The 22,465-nt window shown below is 45.5% G+C and overlaps 1 protein-coding gene and 1 pseudogene across 2 annotated transcripts in view; both read left to right on the top strand.

Annotated features, from left to right (window-relative positions):
• LOC147030830 (disintegrin and metalloproteinase domain-containing protein 10-like) overlaps nt 1–22,465 on the top strand; it is a 73,344-nt gene that overhangs the window by 2,569 nt on the left and 48,310 nt on the right. The window lies entirely within an intron of this gene.
• On the top strand, nt 1,351–15,190 carry LOC147030831 (uncharacterized; annotated as a pseudogene).

Below are 22,465 nucleotides of genomic sequence, written 5' to 3'. Positions count from 1 at the left end.
TCACACGGCACAGGCACAACGTTGCACGGCGCAGACACGCCCTCGCACGGTGAAGCCACGTCCTCACACGGTGCAGCCACGCCCTCGCACGGTGCAGGCACACCCTCATACAGCACAGGCACATCCTCACTCGGCACAGGCACACCCTCACACGGCACAGGCACACCCTCACACGGTGCAGCCACGCCGTCGCACAGCACAGGCACACCCTCGCACAGTGCAGGCACACCCTCGCACAGCGCAGGCACATCTGCACACGGCGCAGGCACACCCTCACACAGTGCAGGCACACCCTCACACAGTGCAGGCACACCCTCACACAGTGCAGGCACACCCTCACACAGTGCAGGCACACCCTCACACGGCACAGGCACACCCTTGCACAGCGCAGGCACACCTTCGCATGACACAAGCATGGCATGTGATGGCATAGTCTTGTCCTCGCAGGACGCAGTCATGTTTCATAGTAGGCTATGAGCCAGACCCCCCAAATTGACCAGTCGGTAACATACAGATGGAGTAAGGCTCATTGTGATTTTTAGCAAGATATATGTCCCGAGATATGAAAAAGTGATAGCAGTGTATAACTCTCGGCCATCTCTGTGTTATCACCAGAAATATTATTATACGCCCGCTTCACTTTGCCAAAAAATGTGATATTTGCTAAAATTCGAATAAATATTTTTTTAAGGACCACAGAGTGCCAATAATTTGCATACTGGATGCCAACTAATATAGTAATAGAAACATAGAACATTTATGGAGGTTATTTGTCAAACTTTTGATATAATGACAAAAAATATGTTAAATTTAGTGAAAAAGTGGCCAAAATCGCTTCGATTTCAGAATTCACATTGTACGTTTTTGTCAATATTTCAAAAATGAAAACTCCCGGAGTAACATTTGACCTCTCAAAATCTTCGCAAGGAACCACTGCATTGGAATATATCATTACTTTGTAATATGGTGGTTGTTTGGGGCACATATTTTGGCAAAGTTCAAACATACCCCCTAATTTTGATATTTTGGAACAAAACATAGCTTTTGAACATTTTAGGTTTATTCATCTACTTTTGGTATCTCAGTGTAATTTTTGGTTTAACTATTTAATATTACAGAAAACTAGATAAATATGTAACATCCCAGATGCAATATTTCACAAATTGAAACATCTACATATATTAAAAATGCCTAAAAGTAGTGGATAGCCTTAAACATTACTGTATTTCCATCTGTATTACCCAACTAAATTGTTATTTCCTTTTGTCATTCCAAGTAATGTAGTAATGGTGGTGGTGGTGGTGGTGGTGTTAGTGCTTGTCCATATGTGTAGTTGCTAGTACAATCGCAATGAAAGAACAAACCAGAGATGAGGCCGATGAGCCAACTGGAAGACACTGTATAATTCACAAGGAATCACTGAGTATTGATCCAAATGAACAACTTACCAGTCCACAAAGTTTTGAATCATGGAAAACCCTAATAAATGCTGCTCAAGTAAGAGATCACTCCCCTATACTTGACATTGCTAAATCGGTGACAGACAAGGAGATTCCAGTGATCTTCTACCACAGGAAATGCAGGAGCATTTTCACGATGAAGAGAGATCTGGAAGCCCTTAAACGTAAAACAGATCCAAGCTCAACTGAGGAAGCTGTTGCTGGGTGTTCCAATGCTAAGCGACCGGCAAGACGATCTTCATCAGAATCACGCATCTCTGAATACACATGCATTTTCTGCGAAAATGTCAAGAGATACAAGGGAACGTCAACTCGGGAAAAACTAGTCCAATCTGCGGAGTTGAGATCGGACCAGAAGCTTCGAGCTTGTGCAGTCCGCAAGTGTGACACCAAGCTTTTAGCCATAACGAGTAGGGACATAGTTGCTGCTGAAGCACATTATCATGCTTCCTGCTACAGGGACTACACAAGACCAGCACCTGGTCTCGATACAGAGCCTGCTCCTTCTCAGGAGAATGATATTTATCTCGACAAGGAATGACAAGTCGTTCCCAACAAGCAAATTGTCAGAGTTACAACACTTACAGAGAAACTGCGAACGATGATGTCTGCCAGAGGCATACATAGTCTAACAGAATCCACCAAGAAACATCTCCGTCAGAAATTGGAACAGGAGTTGGGAGATTGTATTCAGATTTTCGCTGACACAAAAGGAAAACTTGTTGTTGTACCTGATTGCATAATTAAGTGAGTATATCGTCAGTGAGTATTGCGATATGGAAAGGGAGCTGAAAACTTGGAAAGATAAATCAACAAATATCTCGAAGATGATTGATCAGTCATCGTCATTTTTGAGAGCAACAATACAGGACGAGAAAAAACCAACAACCTGGCCCTATCACCCGTCCGACGTGGAGAAGGAATCATTCACTACACCAGAATATCTTTGATGGTTTCTGATTGGTCTACTAACTGGTGATCCAGAACACAAACACCCTTCACGGAGAGTAACAATGCTCATGGAATCCTTCAGTCAAGATGTGGTATATGCATTGACATGTGGAATACAGAAGCCACCAAAACATATACTGCTTCCATACATGGTTAAAACACTCACTGGGAATACGGAGTTGATACAGACGTTAAACAGGTTAGGCCATGGGATATCTTACTCTCAGCTGGAAGAAAATGACACAGCCTTGTTCTTACAGAAGCTCGCAGCTAATCTAAATCAGCAGACATTCATACCAACAAGTATTCAACCATATACGTTTACCAACTTGGCATGGGACAACATTGATAGATTGGAAGAAACATTGAGTGGAAAGGGAACGTCACATCGTGTGAATGGTATCATGGTACAGGCCAGAGTTTATGGACCACATCTTCCGAAACAAGTGCTTCCTGAGATAGCCAAGAAAAAGCAAAGATCTTTGGATTTTTCTGATCACGAATTGACAACATACATTGCTGGACAGCGCGTTGGACCACAATTGCTCACAACAGCATAGTAACAGAGTACACAGCTACGAACAAAAACCTCATCTGGATACTTGCTCGAATGACCGACGCAGAGAAGCAGCGCATACCAAGCTGGACAGGTTTCAATATAAACACCAGAGATTCTCCGACAGTCTCAAAGGATGTTGTTGGTTATATGCCCACGATCAATGCTCCAGCTACGGAATTGACTCCAGTCGCTGAAATATTAAACCGGTCAGAACTTGTGAGGACAGCACTACAGTTAGAGGAGATTGTCGTAGTGTTGGACCAGGCATTATACGCTAATGCAGCCAAAATCATCTGGAAACACACTGACAAGTATTCACGAATAATTCTCCATCTGGGTACTTTCCATACAGTCTGCAATATACTCTCAATTCTAGGAGTTCGTTTTCAAGATGCTGGTCTCCGGGACCTGTGCATAGAAACAAACCTCACAGCGGAAGGCTCACTTGCCAGAATATGTTTGACGTTCATTGTAATTTAAAGTAGCCCGATGCATTAAAGAATAGGTTCAATTTATGAGCATTATTTAGTATGTGTTTAATTTAAATGCCTGTAATCTGTGTCAATTGTGTTAAAAAATTGATTGGTAATAACAATGTATAATAATGAGGCGTATTTGTTCGAGAGATCAGTTAATGATAACATAATTATGATAAACCTCGAGTGTGCAGCTATTTTGCATGTATTGTGAAATATAATGTACCTGATGTTACATCCCCACTTTAGGATACGAGCTAATACCAAAATTACACTGAGATACCAAAAGTAGACGAATCAACCTAAAATGTTCAAAATCTATGTTTTGTTGCAAAATATCAAAATTAGGGGGTATGGTTGAACTTTGCCAAAATATGTGCCCCAAACAACCACTATATTACAAAGTAATGATATATTCCAATGCAGTGGTTCCTTGCGAAGATTTTGAGAGGTCAAATGTTACTCTGGGAGTTTTCATTTTTGAAATATTGACAAAAACGTACAATGTGAATTCTGAACTCGAAGCGATTTTGGCCACTTTTTCACTAAATTTAACATTTTTTGTCATTATATCAAAAGTTTGACAAATAACCCCCATAAATGTTCTATGTTTCTATTACTATATTAGTTGGCATCCAGTATACAAATTATTGGCACTCTGTGGTCCTTAAAAAAATATTTATTCCAATTTTAGCAAATATCACATTTTTTGGCGAAGCGAAGCGGGCGTATAATAATATTTCGGCTGATAAAACAGAGATGGCCGAGAGTAAAACACTGCTATCACTTTTTTTCATATCTCGGGACATTTATCTTGTTAAAAATCACAATGAGCCTTACTCCATCTGTATGGTACCGACCAACCCCCTTGGCTCATAGCCTATCGGCAATCACAGGGAATCTCCTTTCGCACAGAATCATAGGGGAACAAAGATACAAGAACAACAAAACTTAATGACTTGGTCTTGAAAATGTGATCCTTCACTGAAATGGAGGTGGATGTTTTTAGTTTCATGGTAAAGCCAGATATGATATGTGACTTGTTACAGGTACCATATAAACCTGCACGAACTTGTTTCATGGTCGGGTTGTCAGCGACTAAACTATCTCCCCCACCAGATTTCCTGGTGAGGAGAGTGTTTGGATATGGATTTGTGGATCACAGGCTACGGTGAACCGGTTGAAATGGGGTAAAGCTCCTGGGATCTGTGGCATCCATGCTGAACTCTTCAAGGCTGGTGGAAATGTTGCACTCGTATCGTTGCATCCATTTATGTGCTCTGCCTGGAGCACAGGCATCATCCCAACTGAATGGAAGAGGAGCCGAGTTGTCCCTCTCTGGAAAGGGAAGGGTGATCGCCAGGACTGCAACCACTACTGAGGGGTGACGCTGCTCTCAGTGCCAGGCAAGGTCTTTGCTCAGATAATTTTTGACATGGTACGCCACCATCTGCTTGAAGACCAGCACTCCAGAGCAGTCAGGCTTTACACCAAAGAGGTCAACGATTGACCGTATCCTTGCTCTTCAGGTCCTCACCGAACGCAGGCAAGAGTTTCGGCAGGGGCTGCTTGCAGCTTTTGCTGATCTCTGTAAAGCATTTGATTCAGTGAATCGGGATGCCCTTTGGAGGATTCTCTGTCTTCACGGGGTGCCACCAAAACTGATCAATGTGATGTCTGAACTCTACTCTGGTACTGAGAGTGCTGTGAGATGTGGTGGTGCCATCTCTGGCTTATTTCCAGTTGTTACTGGAGTTCGTCAGGGGTGTGTACTGGCCCCCACACTTTTCAGCGCTTGTATGGAGTGGATTCTGGGGAGGATGTCTGAGAGATCAAGCTGTGGTGTATCGTTTCAGAATGTCAAGATCTCTGACCTTGATTTCACATATAATGCAGTCATATTTGCGGAGACTGGATATGCTTTTGGGGGCCCTCGAGGTGTTGAATGAGGAGTTGAAGCCACTAGGATTATGGGTTTTCTGGGTCAAAACTAAGATCCAAGCTTTCATTGACACCTTGGATGCTGCTATCCTGTCTGTACCTGTTTGTGGTGAGGATGTTGAGGTCATGGAGAGATTCACTTCCCTTCGCATTGATATTCATGTCTCTTCTGGCTGTGAGCCAGAGGTCAACAGACATCTGGGTCGGGCCTGGGGAGTCATGGATTCACTGGATCATGGAGTGTGGCGCTGCCGGTACCTGTGCGGAAGGACGAAAGTCCGAGTCTTCAAGTACTTGTTGCTTCCAGTCTTGCTCTATGGATGTGAGACTTGGACTCTGACCAGGGATCTGAGGTGGAGACTTAATTCCTTTGGTACCAGGTCTCTTTGGAGAATTCTTGGCTATCGCTGGTCGGACTTTGTGTCCAATGAGCGGTTGCTGAGAGAGACTCAAATGAGATGTGTTACCTGCATTGTCTGTGAGCATCTGCTGTGGCTGTATGGACATGTGGCTCGTTTTCCTGACGCTGATCCTGCTCACCAGATTCTCTCAGCAAGGGAGCCTCGTGAGTGGAGGATGCCAATGGGCCAACCACGTTCCTCATGGTTGCAGCAGGTTGATCAGCATCTCAAGGAGATGGGGATGGGCCTGGCATCTGCCTGGGGGATGGCCAGACGGAGGCCCCTGGAGTACCGGTGGAAAGTGGATGCAGCAACATGCTGCTCTGGCGCGTTCTCCCATACCTGACCTGACCTTACTTCAAGTCTTGGGAGGACTCCATTCCAACTTCTGAAACCTGTAAATGGATGTTCCAAATCATGACAACGGGCTTAACATCACCTTCAAAAAGGGAATGAGGGTTGACTGTGATGCAATATTGTACCTGTACCACTCCTGGACGGTGTTTTGGCATCGTGTTCAATTGTCTGATATATCCCAATCGCAGCTGGAACTCGCTGATAATCATAAATATCATTAAACTATTGAGAATCACCTCCCTTAGACTCTCAATGAATGTTCTTCCAACAATTTGAAACTTTCTCTGCTCATGTCAACCTGTGTTGGTATGACAACAATGCCCTTTTTATTATTAAAAAAATTCATATGTTTTGCTAATCACAGGGTCTGAGGGGTTTAAAATAAGACTCTCATAATGAAAAAAATTTTTCTTTCTGTTTTTCCTTATGAGTTCCAGGGTGATCCAAGCTGTGTAATTGTCCCTTTTGTCGTATTACACAGGTGATCATTGAGACCATGGTGGGTCTCGATGACCAAGTTGTAAGTTGTAACCATTATCGACATCATTGGAGTCATGTAAAAGAAGAGGTTGTGCTATTTTATCCGTCACTTTTATTTTCCTTACAAACATTGTATCGTCTTTGTCTTCAAGGCCGTATGAATAAGAGCCGTTTATTATCAGTGACTAAGCCAAATTGAGTGCCTGCAGAGGTGGTTTCCAAGAGCATCGTTTCACGTAAGGTATCCAAACGTTAAATAAAGGCCAACTATGCAAGAAACGACATAATATATCCGACGGAATGGTGAGGAGGTAACACACTTACCTTTGAAGCACCTAGTGTGGGTTTGATTCCCGACCCGATTATTAAACTCCGGTTGGTGCTTCATGGGCAGGACGTTCATTGGCAGTGTTCCATACCTCGAATGGACGTTATGCCTGGTGTCCTGTCTGCCACTATTAGCTGGTGGACATTAGAAACACAGTACCACGGTGTCTTTTGCGTAAAGTTGGTGAGTTATCTCCAGCAACCTGAACAAATCACAAATTCTTGCTCAAATTGTCCCCTGCTGAGCGTCAGGCCTTGTCAGCCGGTTCATGAAAGACTTAGACCAACAACACATGCCCTACGAGCTGCCGAACCCACGCTAGGTATGGAACATGGCATAAGGTGATGATGAAGGAAATAAACAACATAAGGAGATGAATAATTAAAGTGTTAAGCTTGTTTTAATGCTCCCAAGTCGTTAAATAGCTTCTTATTTGATCAAGACGAGTACATCAGACAGTCTCCAAACAAAGGCGTTGGTACGTTTCAATGTTTATGTACATTATTATTATTATGAGACACACTCTCCTCTGAGCTTTCTCATCTGGGTTCGAATGCTGATCCGGCTATAAACGGTCATCCTGGTGTTTCGCAAGCAGGGCAAGGCGTCAATGTTTGCGCCATCCATCACAAGGAGGTTAAGACGTGGTGTGAGGGACAGAGAGGGAGACGAGTTTGTGGTTGGTGGGTCAACTTTTGTGGGATAAGCGATCCCATAAAAAGGTGGGATTAATTGGGTCCACTGAAATAGTAGTAGTAGTAGTTCCTCATTCCTTTTTCCTCTCACCACCTCTTAACCTCCCTCAGATGGATGGAACACACATCAATGCCTCGCCCTGCATGCGAAACACCAGGGTGGCAGTTTATAGCTGGACACGTCATGAGTGCAGAAAACGAAAGACTAAAAATCAAACAAGCCAGGTTTGTTTGAGGGAAGAAGAGGAAGAGGCAGACCTGTATGTGCTGGATGGATGGGGTAAAGGCTGTAACCAAGCTGTCTCCACCAGAACTTCGGAAGCAGTGCAGGATTGGGATGTTTGGAGAAATCTGATCGTGAATGTCACCAGAAGTCGGGCATGGCTTGACGGAACTAGATAACTAAGACGCTCATCACTACAGCAAGGAAGCATTTGCTCCGACCCCCATAAAATCAGCATGCTAAGATTATTGACCCAACCATATGTTGAAGACCTTTTCACTTTGAGGACTAAAGTGCTATTTTTGGCAGCAAGGATGTCGGTAATGTTCAACACCTTTGATACCATAACACTATCCATTGACCCTTGCATCAGAAACTCCCTCCATGGGTCCACTGCATGCTGGTCTTCCAAGAGTGATCTCAAAATCAATTGTGTGTCGAGAAGGTTCCACTGCATCCCACGTCCGAATCGTGATCTCTAAGCATCATGATTACCAAGCTCAGGTGACCACTTCCAATTGGATCGGACCTTCCATTACAGCATCACCTGTCGATAATTATATCTATATTAATATTTCGGCACGCCCCTTTCTTTGTTCCACCATCAGATTTTTGTTACTGCATGAAATGAAACAAGATTTGGCACATATACTAATGATATTATTTTCTTCCTTAAGAGGCCCCTCAAAATTCGTTTTGATGCATTTTCACAAACTCCAACGGATTCCATTCAAATTCGGTACGATTATGGCTTTTGGTCCAACTTAGGTCATTGGCTATAAATTTTTTTTCCATAACACTTCCGATATTCCAAAAAATCTATATCCCTTATGGGATTTTCCATTCAAATCCACTCAAGTTTAAGGCCTACGGGAGACGCAAATTTCCACTTTGCCCCGGGCGCTGTTTACCTCCGCTACGCCAAGCTGTTAGGGTTAGGGTTTGGGTTAGTGTTGGGGTTAAGGTTAGCTACGCTAACCCTAACCGCTAACCCTAACTGCAACCCTAACCCTAACCCCTAACCGCTAACCGCTAACCGCTAACCGCTAACCGCTAACAGCTATTCAGGAAATTTGCAAGAAAGCCTGGGCAACACCGGGCTTTATTGCTAGCCCAAGCAACGCCGGGCATTACTACTAGTATCTAATAAGTGTCCATGGCGTCACCACATGGCGTGAAGTCAACGGAAAACGTGGAGCTAGCCGATAGTGTATTTCACAATGTGGATGTCTTGTCTAAAGGCCCAGTCACACCTTGACGTTTTAGCCAGCAATGGCAACGTATTAAAATGTATGTAAAACGCTGGCTTACGTTGAACTTTTGATGTTTTTTTTTTAAAGATTCGGACATATTCATAACGACTTGGTCTTATGCATAACGTATTAGTAACGGACACAGAACGTTTCGTTGTGTTGTAGATAACTTATACCAACGAATGCTGAACCTGTTGTCGGCCTTCACAACCTATGCCCAACGATAGTCTAACTTAGGCATAGCGCGCTGCACGCATCGCCGACTATGACGTGGCGTAGGTTATGAAAAGGCTGCCGCACAACGATTCAAATCATAACCACCGCAGAAATGGAAGTGTCAACATCGCAGTCACACCTTGGTGATCTTGCCAGCGTACGCCGACCTCTGAAAAATGTGTCTAAAACGCTGGTGCACGTCGAATACGGTATGGGTAGGTTTGGTATGCGTAAATAGAACGCTAAAATACGTTATCATATGTCGTATTAAGTGGAGTACGTCTTGTAATTTTGAACATGTTGAAAATTTTACAACGTACTTGCCGTATGACACACGCTCCGCATAAGATGGGAATAAGTTGTACGCACGATATGCGATCGTTGACACACATCGACACACGTTACTTGTAAGGTGCTCATAAGTTGAAACACGTCAAGGTAATGGTTAGCGTCAGTGTTCCAGACTCCCGTTTTTTTTTTTTTCTTCGGTATGACGGTGTTCAGTGTACAGTGCAGTTATGATTTAAATCGTTGAGTGGCAGCCTATTAATTATATTATATTATAACCGCACTAGAAATCGAAGTGTCAAAATCACCATCATACCGAGGGAAGGAAGAAAAAAACAAAACAAAAAAAAAACCAGGGAGTCTGGAACACTGACGCTAACCATTACCTTGATGTGTTTAGACTTATGAGCACCTTACAAGTAACGTGTGTCGATGTGTGTCACCGATCACGTAACGTGAGTAAAACACGTAACTCATAGGTTAGAAATAAGTTTCGGGTACGTTAAACATTACCTCGACGTGTTTTGACTTATGAGTAACTTACAAGTAACGTGTGTCGACGTGTGTCAACGATCGCGTGACGTGCCTACAACTAATGGCCAGCGTTATGCGGAACGTGTGAGTCATACGCTGGCATTAGTCTTAAAATTTCAAGCATGGAAAATTTGAGGACAACCGAAAAGTACAACGTTTAAAGCCAGCGTACAACGACGTATGGCAGTGTTTTTCAGCGTGCTCTCAATGTTATCAAAACTTACCAATAACGTATTCGACGTGTACCAGCGTTTTAGACAAATTTTCCAAAAATCGGCATAAGCTGGCTAAAACGTCAAGGTGTGACTGGGCCTTAACGGTCACCTAGCTCCACCAACCAAGTGTCTGGTGTATCAGAAGGTCAAGAGAATTTGCTGTGATTTGGACATTTCTTTAAATAGATGTGGGTGTCTGGTATGAGTGGGAGCTGTATTTGCTGGAGGTCATATCTTGCCGCCGAGAGTTTGTGTTTGGAAAGGTGGAACGATTTCACCATGGAGATGCCAACACGGTGTCACTGGCAATCAGGTGTGTGTCAGTAAAGCACGATAGCTTGGTTGGTAACAAGCCTGTTGTGTCACTCTTGGATCAGAAAATTTAATGGGAAGAGATCAGCTTACGTTTCTCCGAAGCATCTCCTGTAACTCCTAACGACGTTAGGAACCATCTATTTGTTATGTATGCACAAATATATAAATGGATTGTCCCTAATCTCTTGGGAGTCGTTTGAAGGGGGGAGAGGGGGTCTGGGTGGAATGTAATATGAGAAAAGCTAAATTTAAGAAAGGAATAGAAGTGGGGCAGGGGAGGATAGGTGAGATAAGGAAGGGTTGATGGAGTGGAGTAATAATGGCAGAGGAGGGTGGTAGTGAGTATGGGAGGTAATGCAAGGATTAATGCAGCCTTTACCCCATCCATACCAATACAGATAATACGGTGGGGGAAGATGGGAGTAGAAATCTGTTCTTGTATATGGGAGCTTGGCTGCCAGGTAGCTATCATTTCTTGGAAGCACGGCTGTGCCACTGATGCTGTGCTCCTCTGCCAGTTCACTGGTACTCATTTCGCCAACCTCGGAAGGATTATAGGCTGTCAACCCCACCTGGTGTTAATTCAGCAGCCAACAGGGCTCTAACTCAGGACCCGAAGATCCAAAGTCAGCTACCCTAACCACTAAGCCAACACCAGGCTTAGTGGAGTAGGAATGAGGGAATGGAGGGAAGAATTAATTAATTCCACAGTTTTTGGAATTCACTAATTGGGCATCGATACCAGTCATCGTCGTCGGGTACAAACTGCAACTTGTAACCCATTACATGAAGTGTAAGGAAAGCATTTTGTCTCCATTGCTTTTGTCCACAACTAAGTGAGCGTACCCATTAGAGCAGCGGTGTCCGCATCGATGGAATTTTTCTGGAATGTGACATAATTGAGAACCTTGGAGATCATTTCGGCACATTTTATCCACTAGTGCTCAGTTCATCGTCGTACCAAATGACACCATCCATTACCTGTTGTCATGACTCGTGGAAAATCTGTGAATCAAAACAAAATCTTTCATCATATTAATGAAGGTGTGTGTGTGTGTGTGTGTGTGTGTGTGTGTGTGTGTGTGTGTGTGTGTGTGTGTGTGTGTGTGTGTGTGTGTGTGTGTGTGTGTGTGTTGATGTAAAAAATCATTTAGTATATCAAGAGACCATATTAGGCCCCCATCCCAATAAAATTGGAGCATTGTAACTCAATAAACACAATTATTGAAACCTTTTGCAAGTAGTTTAAATGGGCGGTGTTGCATGAGCTATGTTTTTGGTTCAAGCTTTGGTGTTAGCATCCAGATCGATTTTACTTTCCCATTTAACTGCCTTCCAGTGGGCCATTCGAGCAACAAGGTGTCAAAACACGATGGTGATGTATGGCGATGCACCAACAGACCCGACCGGCTCGGTGCTCTAATTAACCGTCACGGTAAACGAGCTGTTGTCACAACACTCCTCGGTTTTCTGTATCTGCACAGGCATCCTTCGCATGTGGAAGTAATAACTCTCGCAATATGGATGATAAGTGCAGAAAATTGGTTTTGCAATACCAGTGTGTGGGAGAGTACATTAAAGTGGGTTATCTACGACGAGTGCACCATGGCGAAGGCAAGGGAAATATTAATGCATGTGGGTTATGGACGGCCCTCTCCACTACAAACAAGATCAGTAAATGCATGTCCGAGAGATGGTTTGAGGACGTGTTCGACACCGGGCTTTTTTTCTTACAACTAAAATGCCCACCAGTCGGCTATCTTGGATCTGATCTCGAAAAAAAAAAAAAGACTTGCTTATGTCAGCCATCATTCATTATCTGTGCGCCAAGTTTGAACAACATCGGTAAATGCATGTCTGTGAAATAGTTGAGGATGTGTTCGACACTGGGGTTTGTTTGTTTTTTACAACTAAAATGGCCGCCAGTCAGCCATCTTGGATCTGATCTCGAAAAAGAATGACTTGCTTATGTCAGCCATCATTCATTATCTCTGTGCCACGTTTGAACAACATCGGTAAATGCATGTCCGAGAAATGGTTGAGGACGTGTTCGACACCTGTTTTTTCTTGTTTTTTACCAACTAAAAGACCACCAGTCGGCCATCTTGGATCTGATGTCGAAAGAAAATGATGTGCGTATGTACACCATCATGTACTATCTTTGTGCCAAGTACGAATAAATTCGGTCCATACGTTTTTGAGATACGGTTGTGGACACACGCACGCACCTTTCACGAAAATTGACACCAAATCCATCAGCCCCACGTTTCGGACTAAGTCCAACAGGGGCTCCGAATCATGGTCGTTCTGACATTGTTGATAAGTGGAAAGCCCGTGTTTAGCACTTGCAATGTATTCGATTTGTGGCAGTCTGAAAATGCAGGATCTCTCACTGTTTCTCAATGAGCAAGGCGTACGGGTCCAAAGTGACGCGTCGGTGACGAGGACGAAGAGGGGCAAATTGCAGCTCGAGAATGGAGGAACATCTTTCATCATATCCTGAGAATGCTGCAAGAACATTGGAATTGAATTCAAATTTTCTGATTTGTTTACCTGCCGTAGATATTGACTTAAAGCATCCTCACTGCCTCCAGATTAGTGTGTCAGGTCAGGCCTTTTTAGATCTGTGACTTGCTACAGGTATCATGTAAACCTGTACTAACCTGTTCCATGGTCGGGTTGTCGGCGACTAAACCGTCTCCCCCACCAGGTTTTTTGGTGAGGAGGGTGTATGATATGGACACCCAGCAGGATTAAAAACAAAACTTGTAAAAGGGCGGAGGAGCTCCTTGTGAGCCAACTGCCATCCATATCTAGTGCCCAACTGTGTCTGCGGACGTCCTCCTGCAGTTGGGTTACTTCTTATTAGGAGGTTGGTGGCAGGATTTGCACTCCGGCCACTGTAAAACCCTTCATTTCGCAAAACACAAAAATGCAAAGAAATCTGAAAACTCACTCTGTGGTAGTCAGATCAGATCCAAGCACCCCTGTGCAGCTTCCATTCACAGGGCAGCTCACCGGATGACGGGATTGGGGCAAAGCCTTCGGGATCCCCAATCTTTGATGATAGGAGGGAAACCACGGGGTAGCATTCCCGGGTAAGATTGCGGGAAAGTTTGTCGGTGTGGTGCTGAGGTATCGTCCACCAGACGGCGGTCTCCTTGGGTGAACCTGAGGCGGTCCCTTCGGGTGGGTGCCTGGAATCTCCTTTCCATAAGAGAGGATGATCACCTGTCTCTGTTATCATCTGAGCTCATGCGTTTGGACTTCGGTATTGGAGCACTCTCTGAGGTTCGGAGACTGGATTGCGGCGAGATCATGGTGGGTGGTTACACCTACTACTGGTCTGGTCGCTCTGATGGTTACCATTCCCAAGGAGTTGCTGTAGCTGTGTCCAATAAGCTGACTCCAATGATAATTGAGGTAACACCGGATAATGAGCGTATTATGAGACGAAGGATTCGTCACTCCTGAGGTGTCATTTCCCTGGTCTCTGTTTATGCTACGACTGAGGCGAGTGATCTCACCGTGAAGGATGCATTCTACGCCACGCTCGAGTCTGTGGTTGATCAGTGCCCCAGATGAGATACACTTCCAGTCTTGTGGGATTTCAATGCATCGACTGGAACTGATAGGGATGGTTATGAGACGTGTGTTGGTCCCCATGGGTCAAGAACTATGAACCAGAATCGCACTAAGTTCCTTGACTTTGCAAGAAGTCATGGACTTAGGGTGGTCGGTTCATGGTTTCAGCGCGAACGAGCTGGACTTGGTATTCCAACGCTGGCGGTGTCGCAAAGGAGATTGACCATGTCCTCGTTGATGGTCGCTGGAGGATGATCCAGAACTGCAGGGTCTACTGGGGTGCTCATTTCCTCAATACAGACCACCGGCTTGTTGTAGCAACTCTGAAGTTGCACCTTAAATCCAGGAGAATGGTACCATCCCAGCCTAGGCTGGATGTTGGCAAGCTCAAGGATGAGAGGGTATCTGAGGAGTTTGCAAACAGGCTGAGTGGAGATTTAAGGAGTCTGTGTGCTTTGGGAGGTCCTGAAGAGTTGTGGAGTGCCTTCAAGACCACCGTCCTTGATGTTGCCAGTGGATGTCTTGGAACTCACCGAAGGGCAAAGAAGAATTTTGTCTCTCAAGGGACACTGGATACCATTGACCAGAGTCGCAGGGCCAGGCTGAATGGCAGAGCTGAGCTGTTCAGGGAGCTGAGACATATAACTGTTTGTGCGCTAAGGGTGGACAAGGCGGCCTTTGTGCAAGCAATCTGTGAGGGGTAGAGCAACACCTGTGGTCAAGGGATTCTCATCCTGCTTACAGGGGACTTCGCACATTGCGTTCATCCAAGCTCATCCCTCAGTGTACTGCAGTTAGAGCAGAGGGTGGTAGGCTCTTGACAGAGGAGTCCGAAGTGTAGACCCGCTGGGCCGGTTACTTTGAGCGGTTGTACCAGGCTGATCCACCAGCTGTCGAGTTGGACATCAGGGGTGTTGCAATCCCTGTTGCTGACCCTCCAATCAGCTGTGGTCCACTTTCGCTTGTGGAAGCACAGGCTGCGGTGAACCGGTTGAAATGGGTAAAGCTCCAGGGATCCGTGGCATCCATGCTGAACTTCTCAAGGCTGGTGGAAATGCTGCACTCGTGTCATTGCATGCAGTTCTGTGCTCTGCTTGGAACACAGGCATCATCCCAACTGACTGGAAGAGGGGCCTTGTTGTCCCTCTCTGGAAAGGGAAGGGTGATCGCGAAGACTGCAACAACTACCGAGGGGTGACGCTGCTCTCAGTATCGGGCAAGGTCTTTGCTCGGATAATTCTTGATCGGGTTCGCCACCATCTGCTTGAGCACCAGTGTCCAGAGCAGTCAGGCTTTACGCCAAAGAGGTCAACCATTGACCGTATCCTTGCTCTTCGGGTCTTCACGAACGCAGACGAGAGTTTCGGCAGGGGCTACTTGCATCCTATGTTGATCTCTGTAAAGCGTTCAATTCAGTGAATCTGGATGTCCTCTGGAGGATTCTTGGTCTTCGTGGGGTGCCACCAAAACTGATCGATCTGATGTCTGAACTCGACTCTGGTACTGAGAGTGCTGTGAGATGTGATGGCACCATCTCTAACTTATTTCCAGTTGTTACTGGAGTTCGTCAGGGGTGTGTACTTGCCCCCACACTTTTCAGCACTTGTATGGACTGGATTTTAGGGAGGATGTCGAAAATATCAAGCTGCGGTGCATCGTTTGGGAATGTCAAGATCTCGGACCTTGATTTCGCAGATGATGCAGTCATCTTTGCAGAGACTTTAGATATCCTTTTGGGAGCCCTCGAGGTGCTGAATGAGGAGTCGGAGCCGCTGGGATTACGGGTTTCCTGGGTCAAAATTAAGATCCAGGCTTTCAATGACATCTTGGATGCTGCTGTCCTGTCTGTGCCTGCTTGTGGTGAGGATGTTGAGGTCGTGGAGAGATTCACTTACCTTGGCAGTGATATTCATGTCTCTGCTGGCTGTGAGTCAGAGGTCAATAGACGTCTGGGTCGGGCCTGGGGAGTCATGGATTCACTGGATAATGGGGTGTGGCACTGCCGGTACCTGTACGGGAGGACGGAAGTACAAGTCTTCAGGTCCTTGGTGCCTCCAGTCTTGCACTATGGATGCGAGACTTGGACTCTGACCAAAGATCTGAGATGGAGACTTAATTCCTTTGGTACCAGGTCTCTTCGGAGAATCCTTGGCTATCGCTGGTCGGACTTTGTGTCCAGCGAGCGGTTTCTGAGAGAGACTCAAATGAGATTTGTTACCTGCATAGTTCCTGAGTGTCAGCTGCGGCTGTATGGACATGTGGCTCATTTTCCTGACGCTGATTCTGCTCACCAGATTCTCTCAGCGAGGGAGTCTCGTGAGTGGAGGAGGCCAATGGGCCGACCACGTGCCTCATGGTTGCAGCAGGTTGATCGGTATCTCAAGGAGATGGGGATGGGCCAGGCATCTGCCTGGGGGATGGCCAGACGGAGGCCCCTGGAGTACCGGCGGAAAGTGGACGCAGCGACATACTGCTCTGGCGCATGCTCCCATACCTGACCTGACTGCCTCCGATTATGGTACAGCACTAGCAGGGGGGACTGCATTGCGGAGTACATCATTCGTGTGAGTCGTTCAGTTTCCTGTCTCATCTGTAGTCTTATGAAAATCCTTTTTGAGGGTTCACCTGTGGGGTGTACCATGACCAACATGTCATGATACACTGTGAGGATGTGTACATTACCTGCGTTAATCTTGCGTACCTGAAAATGTCGATAACTTGTTTGGTTCGTTCAACCGAAATATTGGTCACATCCGTGGTCATATGGTAGGTTCTGTGGCAGACCCACCCTGTCATTTGGCAGACCCAGCCACACAGCCCGAAACATGATCGTCCTGGACAATCGGCCCTCTTTGGTGTAGGATCCATACACGCAATCTTAAATGTGCGACGTATAGCCACATTTAGAACATTTCTTTCTGCAGACCCCTTATGACTCTGTTGCTCCTTAACTAATGTTTTTGTTCCTTCATATTGCTCGTAACTCGAACAGCTGGATAGCGTAATCTGCCAGTACAAGATAGAGATGTGGTTTTCTTCACAGGATGTTTGTCTGTGCCTGTTAGCTTCCTTGTGTCTCACAATCCAAGTTACACCCTTCCATGGGGACATGACCCTTAGAGTAAGCCATAAAAATGTTATTTTGGCATTTTACAGACTTTCACCAAACACTCTATAAGATGAAGTGAGATAAATTCGACAAGGTATGTGGAAGGAAGGCTTGGGAACAGTATTGGAATCTGATATGACAATTTCAGGGTTGGACGAGAGGGAGGAGGTGAATTGAACCAAGGAAAGTGTAACTTTTTGCTTTTGGTCAACGTACGAAGAAAGATGAGTTGTCTGTCTCAAATGGAATCTCCACTCTAATCCTTCGTTTAGCCTCATCTTAATATGTTCAGGTAAGTGGATCATCAGGGCTGATAGCATGGCCTCAAGGTACGCACACTTGCTTCAAAACGGTCTCACCTGGGTTTGAATCCTGACCCAGCTGTAACCTGTCAGCCCTGTGTTTCACATGCAGGGTGATTCATCAATGTGTGTTCCGTCCCTCGGATGGACGTTAAACTGGGTGTCCCGTCTGCTGACATCAGTTAGTGAATGTTCAACATCCCACGGTGTCTTTCGTGAAGAGTAGGCAAGCTATCGCCGGCACAATGACCAAATTACAAATTTCTCCCCTTACCGGCAGAATGCACTGCATCAGTGGCACAGCCACTCGCTCAGCCAGTGATGTTACCACACAACCTTGTACGGCATATGAACGAAGACGAAGAAGCTGGATCACAGAGCATGCGTGTGTATTGCTGGCCCAAGTCGTTCACAAACTGGCTGACCGTGTCTGACGTTACAACTGAAGCTGGTCAGGGCACGACTTTAGGACTTGTACAGGGTGATGGTGATAACTGGCATACTATCAAAAGATGTCTGTCTGACGAAAGACATGGTGTGGAATCTTTTACGTCCATCAGCAATTTATGCTCATAAACAGGTTCCCATGAAGCTGTTCCATCCGATGGACAACACACTTTTGCGACGCAACATAACCTCCGTCCTGCGAATCACCGTTCCGACATTTTACAGCCGGGTCAGGAATCAAACCCAGACTGGATAGGTCGAAATGAAGTGTGCTACCTCTTCGCCATCCTGTCGGACGAAACCAAAAACAACAGTTGTGGTTTGCAGCCAACCCAAGCCATATTCCTCTCTTCCCAAGCAACTCTCACTCCTCTCTGCTGTCACTGATTTTTATTCTTTATACCTCCAATGCCCGTCTGTTCCCCGCTGCCCTATTGTCGGTGTGCTGCTTTAAACAACCGATATGCATTGCATACCTCTGAACCCACAACAGACAGAAATCCAAGTGTATTTGTCACATTCTTTTGCTTGAGGCTCATTTTAGACCCTCAGATGAATTGGTACCACGCCAATTGGCTGATAGAATATCTGGGAGGTAATGTATTCACCTTTGAGAGGATGATACCATGGTGCCCACAGCTGAAACGCCCTGATGGCCACAGACTTCATGCCACCCCAACAATTATTTTGGTTGAGATGGACAGACAGACTGACAACCCATCTAACCTCGTCCAAAAGATCTGGGATCTTTAACATCCACAAGTTAATGCCAGCAGACGGGGCGCCTGGTCTAGCATCCATCCAAGGGACGGTGCGTTCGTTGATATCACACAATGCCCTGCCTGCTAAGTATCAATCGGACAGTTTAGTGTTGGGCCCAGAATCAAACCCAGGAGAGTTGGCTCAAAGATAAATGTGCTATCTCTGCACCATCCCGTTGGACGATTTAATGTCTGGTGTATATTATATGCAACACCCTGCTTGCATATGAGGTTCTTGCATGACACATTTCAAGCACACTCTCTCAGGAGTTGAGATTCCATTCTGTGTGGAGGGCGAGGAAAATGGACAACAGAGCAAGAACATCAGTGTATTCCTTCCTTGAGAGCAAACAATCTGATCAGCATGTCATCCCAAAGGTCAGGTCAGGTCAGGTATGGGAGTATGCGCCGGAGCAGCACGTTGCTGCATCCACTTTCCGCCGGTACTCCAGGGGCGTCCGTCTGGCCATCCCTCAGCCATCCATCACAAAGATCCGAAAGCAAAGTGGAGGATTATTTTCTTTTTAGTCGAGTGAAGTCAATGAATGCATGATTTAATCCACACCTTTCCATCAGGCCCAGGCTCTGTTACTTTGTTCCTTTGTCCCCTGAGGTGAAGTGTAAAACGAAGTACCTGCACATGATGTTGGTGTTTGGCTACGCAAACCACCGTGTTCCTTCTCTCCTCCAGGCCAGCCCAATTTCACCTGCCTAGTTGGTTTACCGGTGAGCCTGCTCTGACCTGCACATCACCTTATTGCTACAGCCGAGTCAGTACAGTGCTGATGGCCTTGGACAGGCGATCGAAGATCAATCTTGATGATCCATTGTCTTCAAGTGCTGTGTCCTGTCTGCTGAATTGGAGTGGTGAGAATATTGGTGTATTGCTGATTATGGATCACATTTTGCCAATCCTGAAACTTAAAGTATCCTTCAGCACTTCGATAAAAACAGTTAGCATGTACTTATGCACCAAATTCGGATGGGGTGGAGTGTGTTCATGCTCGGTTGCAGTGGTTAGAGATGCTAGGTTAGGTTGAGGTGTTTTGGACAAGTGATGAGGAAAAAGGATGAAGAACCAATCAAGAAAGCATGGAATGAGCCAATTAGAGGGATGCGATCAAGAGGATGACAGAGATGAAGGTGGAGGGAGGTAGTGGAAAAAGATTTGAAGAGCGTGGGATTGAAAGACAAACATGAGGAAGAGACAGAGGGTGATGGAGAAGGCAGTTCCGAGTGGCCAACCCCAACTGTCTGAACAGTCTGTTCTAATGTTTACCCAGATTGCTTAAATAACCGCAACGACAAACTCACCAGGACTCATCATGTGGCATTCCTTCACGTGAATAAATAATCAAATAAATAAATAGGAGTGTGCCGTCCCTCGGATGGACGTTATGCTGGGTGTCTCATCTGCCAGCATGACATGGTGGTCATTAAATACCCCACGGTGTCTTTCGATGAAGAATAGGCAACTTATTACTGTCATTTCCATGAGTCTCAATCTTGCATCTTCATCATCATCATCATCATCATCATCAATGTACCACACTTTTCAAAGAGTGTCAGTGTTGGTGAATTAGTCTCTTGACTAGGGTGATGCTGGGTGGTTTGCCATTGCTTTCTCAGCACTCAAGGCAGGAATTTGACATTTGGCTAGGGTGCTCACTCTTCGTGAAAGACACACCGAGGGATCTTTAAAATCCACCAAGGACCAGTTCTGGCAGATGGGTCCTCCGACTTAACATCCTTCGAGGGATTGGTGCATCACCGTGCATGCAAAACACCATGGTGACAGTTTATAGATGGGTTGAGGTTCGAACACAGATGGGTCGAGCTTGAAATACAGGCTATAAGAGCTCAAATGTGAGTGTACACTCATCTAAGCTGTCCAACAAGCCTCGATCTTGTATCGATTAATTTAATAAATAAATAAAACCCTGACAAAATTCCAAATTCCTGCCTGATATTCAGGGGCATTGCATTGGCAACACCGATGCACCTCACCAATGATGCGACTGGTGATCCAAATTCGGGGCTCAAACCCGGCACAATCTGCACCGGCTCATGATCAATAAATAGGTAATTTAATGAACAATGATAAAGCATCGATGCGCTTGCGAGAGTTGTGTAATGCTTTCCGCCCATACATTTGCAAGATTACATGGAGACCTGCGTGCTGTGCATGTTGCATCAACCACACATCTCTGCGCGTGTTCCTGTTATGCTCTGCCTGGCACTGACTCAAACAATAGATGGTCTGTTGATGTATCCAGGAGGGCACAATGGTTGTTCATACAACTCGTTTTTCTCTCCAAAATGAGGATAAGGATTATAATTCATTATACGCCAGTTTCCACTTTATATAGCCTGGTGTTGGTGCAGTGGTGAGGGCAGCAGCTTGGGATCCAAAAGGTCCTGAGTTCAAACCCTGTTGGGCCACTGAATTAATACACCAGGGGGTTGACTCAGCCTGTCATCCTTACGAGGTCGGCAAAATGAGTACCAGTATACTGGGCCGGTGTATACCCGGTTAAAATAGGTATACCATATCCCTGTGTCGTAAGAGGCGACCAGGGTTGCGTCAGGAAGGGCATCCGGTGTAAAACATGTACTAAATCACGATGCGGATCATACGGATGATCTGTTGTGGCGACCCCGAAAGGGAGCAGCCGAAAGAAGAAGAAGATACGCCAGTTTCCACTTTTTGAAATATATAAGCTTTCTATGGATAAATGTTCCCCCTCGTAAAGAAGAAGCCAGAGCTTCTTCTGTCTTCGTGGTGTTTCACAGGGAGCACAATTCATCAATGCATATGACATTACTCGGATGGACGTTAAACTGGGCATCTGCTGGGATTAGTTGGTTTACGTTAAAGATCCCAGCGGTGTGTTTCGTGACGAGTACGTGAGTTATCACCGGCGCCCTGAGCAGATTACAAATTTATACTATCTTAAGATGAATGTCAGGCCGAGTGAACCAGTTCGTGAAAAACTAGGGGTTAAAACGTTCTCTGACCGACCCTACAGGAAGGTTGGATTAATTGGGACCATTGAAGAAGTAGATGGAGTAGATTTCGATGTGGTCTTTTAATGGGAAGGTTAACAGAGAGGTGCGACAATCATGCGGAGATTGACGAGCAAGCTCCAAATAAATGAAATCAACGAAGAACGGATCCAATATTTTGGTTCAAGCAACAGGCAAACAATATCTCGAGAAAACAAATCACTTGAACGTATCTGTGAACAATTTCACAATGTGCGTAAAACGAGGGTATGACTCACAAATTCTGAATTTCATTTTGCTAACTTAATCCCTGGCCTAGCGGGATGCACACTTGCCTCTAAGCCGTCGAGTCGGGGTTTGAATCCCACCGGACCTAGCTCTAAACTGTCAACCTTGTGTTTTGCACGCAGGATGATTCATCGATGTGTGTGCCATCCCTCCGATGAAAGGAAAACTGCGTCCCGTCTCCTGGGATTGGTTGGTGGACGATAAAGATCCCACAGCGTCCTTCACAAAGAGTAGGCGAGCTATCGCCGGCACCCTGAACAAATTACAAATTCCTG

Source organism: Eptatretus burgeri, chromosome 3 (assembly GCF_056783735.1).
Source record: "Eptatretus burgeri isolate ZD-2024b chromosome 3, Ebu_testis_v1, whole genome shotgun sequence".
In the NCBI taxonomy this organism is placed as follows: domain Eukaryota; kingdom Metazoa; phylum Chordata; class Myxini; order Myxiniformes; family Myxinidae; genus Eptatretus; species Eptatretus burgeri.
The sequence above is the reverse complement of the archived record's forward strand: the minus strand, read 5'-3'. Positions and strand labels throughout refer to the sequence as shown.